The following is a 3664-nucleotide window of genomic DNA, read 5'->3' as shown; positions in this document are numbered from 1 at the left end:
CCTCATGCAGCGGACCTGTGCTGTCCATCATGTGTATGTGTGCCCTGCATGCAAAAGGACTAAGAGCTTGCCATGCTCTGGGCCCCCTTCCATAGCCCTCGTCTTCCTCTCCCCCTCCCTTTGAGCTGCTTGGATGCGGGGAACAGAAATACCAAGCATGAGCTTGCTCTTTGGTGAAAGGCTTGAGCAGAACCATCTGGAACAACGTCTGGGACAAAGAGGAACAATATTTCCCACAGCAGCAGCTTTTTAATATTAGTGGAAACAAAGCCAAGTGTGAATAATTCAGAGCGACGTGAGCCCAGTTTTCCTATGCAACAGGCTAACAGTTCGGTTTTTATGGCTGTGTTTGCTCCAAGCAGCACGAGGTTGCAATGGGGGCTTGCGCGGGTCCCAAGTGCTCAGCATGGGCTCACCTCTGCTTGCTGTTGGCTGGACCACCCAAATGACGGCTTCTCCTCTCTGCCAGGGGAAATACCTTTCCTCCTGGCCACAGAAGCATGTGTTAACTTCTAAACACCCAGTGGTCTCCCCATCATTAATCATCTTGACCACGGACTGCTCTGGGCTCCATCCATGCTCTGTGCAGCTCTCATTAGAAAGCAAATCATGTTAACGTTCGACCAAATGAAAAGCCCAGTAAAAGGGAAAACAAAGCCCAGAAGGTCCCCAGTGCAGGGGTGCACAGCAGAGCTCCAGGGCTGAGCCAGCAGGTGCAGGTAACATGTCTTGGTGCACGTGAAGCTAACCCTGTGCCGGAGCAGCTCTCCCGGAGATACAACATTATCGATTGCTTTTGTTTTACAAGCAACATCGACGTAATAATATTTGGCAGCAACATTAACACTGAATTATGAGCTGCACTTGGGCCTTTTTATATTTAATAGTTTGAAGAATGACACAGGGATGGCATTTGTGCCCTGGCAATCTGCATACCTGTCAGATAGTGCTGGCAGCAGCATGGGGAGATGCTGATCAACAGGCCGGGGATCTGCCAGGTGCTGGGGGGACACTGCCAGCACTGCAGAGCCTGTGTGCTGCAGGGGACAGTGTTGGTCACCCCATGCCTTCCCGGTCCCCAGCATCTCTCGGTCCTGCAGCAGCCACATGGCAACCAAGGGTGTTGCAAAGTTTCCTGTGCTCATGGAAGCAGCTGCTGGCAGATGGGGCTTTGGCTGCTGTCCCTGGGGCAGAGCGTGACGGGGACAGCATGGGAAGGTGGGAGCAGCGGGTACATTGGGGCCACCCGTCCATAGGAACAGCCAATGGCAGTGGTGGTGCAATGTTTATTTGTCCCACTTTATTTCCCATGTCTTCTTTTCCTAATCAACTTGAAACACTAATCAATGTCCTATACAGGGAGCTTGGGAAAAAGGCAGCAGAAGGAAGTGGAGTGCACTGACATTTAATTCAGACGAGGAATTATGCCAAAATAGAGTTCAAAATTACTGCCCCAGAGCCAACCAGCTGCAGTAAAGAGCATGGGAGAGCCATGGTTTGGGGGAATGCTGGTCTGTCCCTGGGGTGTGGGGGGAGGTGTGCCCCGGGGGTATGGTACGCTCATCCCTCCCTGCCCAAACTGAAATGGTCCCTCTTACACAGTCTCTGCTTCCCCCCCGCTTGCCTCCACGTTTGCCCCAGCAGCGCGGTGAGGATCGCACCATCACCCCTACTTACCCCCCTCCTGACCTGACAGCTCTCTTTAGCCTTGGCTGTCACTGGCACTTGAAAAGCAGCTCCCTCTCTCCACTTAATTTCCCCCCCCGAGATGTCCAATGCACAGGAGCTTTATTATGCTTGCTCGAAAAGCCTTGCAGTGTAAATGAGAAACCACTGGTTCCTTTACCACTCCCCACTGACCTCCCTGCGCTTGCTCAGTCCTGTCCAGCCAGCAGGAGGTCCTCAAAGGTGGGGACTAAAACCAGCAGGAGCACTTGGTGCTCCCCAAGTTTTGGCAGGTATTTAGAGGTGCAGTTTCCCTGTGGCTTGGGGAGTAGCCCTGGCAGGCTGTCTCCAGCTGCCTGCTGTCCCAGGAGACGGACACGAGTGATGCTCAGTGATGCAAGGATGCCTCACTGCTGGCATTCCCAGGGTGACAGCAGAGGTGACAACAGCTGAGCCACAAACCCAGACCCTCCACAAGTGCAAACCCAGGAGCGTTCAACCCACTTTCCAAAAAGTAAAGCAAGGCAAACCAGGAGCGTTGCCATCGGCTTCTCCTGGGGACTACGGAAAAGGCTTGGGGACATGGCCTTGTGTGGAGGAACAGTCTTCATCTGCAAGCCAGGGCTTGCCAGCCACCTCCAGGGAATCAGGAACAACCAGCGTGCGGGGATACACGTGCCCTGATGGGGACCACCAGCAGACGGGGCTGGCCTTGGCTGCTGCCATCCCTTCCTTCCCAGGCACTTTAATAACATTAGGCTGACAAAAGTAGTTTTAAAAATCGCTCTTCCCAGCTGCAGCATTTCCAGCTCCATTGGGCTGGAGTGACATTTGCCTGGTGCTTAAGCAATTGGGTGAATTAGCAGCTCAGGCTGGACACTAGCAGATGCCTGGATTGATCTTCAGCCCTTTCGTGCCATCCATCATGGGCACATCCCAATAAATCCCGAGGATTTATTGAATCGATTCGATTCAATTCAATTGAATTCAATTGAATTGAGAACGGCTGAGAATGTTTCTAGCAGCGCTGGGGCTTTGTGACCTGGTACGTGCCAAGATGCCACCAAGGCCACCTTGAACTTCATGGTTGCCACCTGAAATGTCACAGTGGTGGCAGGGACGCAGCGCCAGTCCCCCTCCTCCAGGGAGCAGCACATCTGGGCTGGTGGAGTGAAGGTGTTCGGTGTGGGGTTTGGTTTGTCGCTGCTGCTCCTTCTCCCGGGGACCTGGGAATAGGGCCATGTGTCAGCAACCCGGATGCTGCAGTCCTGGGGCTGGACAGTGGTGCTCCTGTCGGCAGTGCTGGTGACAGACCTGCACCTTGTCTGGGGGGACAGGGCCTACGACGGGGTGGAAAGCCATTGTTCTGCTTTAGCTCATGGAAAGGTCAGTCCTCGCCTAGTTGGGAACATGGTGACCTAAAACTGCACCTCCTTAAATGCTGATGAATTTGTGAAAGGGAGGAAGGCATACAGCTACAGGGGCTGTTTAAGCATTAGTGTGGAAAGGAACATTTTTAAACATGGCAACTTATTTATGCCTTTTTTTCTGCAGCGTGGAAAGGGACATTTTTACGTATAGCAATTTATCAATTTATTTGTCTTTTTTTTCCCAGATTTTTTTTTTTTAATTATTATTTTTTAGACAGATACTTACCAGGGCAAGGTGCAAGTGGTGCCCTGGAGGAGCTATTCCTGCTGAGATCCTGACAGCAGCAGCCAGCCAGCAGATCTGGGGTTTCTCCCACGTCATGCCAGCGCCCCAGACCAGCCGGGAGGCCAGCGACCAGGATCTGTGCCAGCCCTGCACTGCACAGGGAGGGAGGCAGGCAGGGCACTGCCGCAGGAGCTCACCCAAGGAACAGCTTCCTGACACAGCCGAGCACTCAGTCCTGCTCATGAGCCCTCTCTTGCTCCATCAGCAAATGGGCCCTGCTTGAGCTGAATAATTCAGGCTCTGCAGCGGCTGTTGGTCCCACCGGGCGTGCAGCACTGCTGGA

Source organism: Phalacrocorax carbo, chromosome 15 (assembly GCF_963921805.1).
Source record: "Phalacrocorax carbo chromosome 15, bPhaCar2.1, whole genome shotgun sequence".
Classification (NCBI taxonomy): Eukaryota; Metazoa; Chordata; class Aves; order Suliformes; family Phalacrocoracidae; genus Phalacrocorax; species Phalacrocorax carbo.
Note: the sequence above shows the minus strand (reverse complement) of the source record.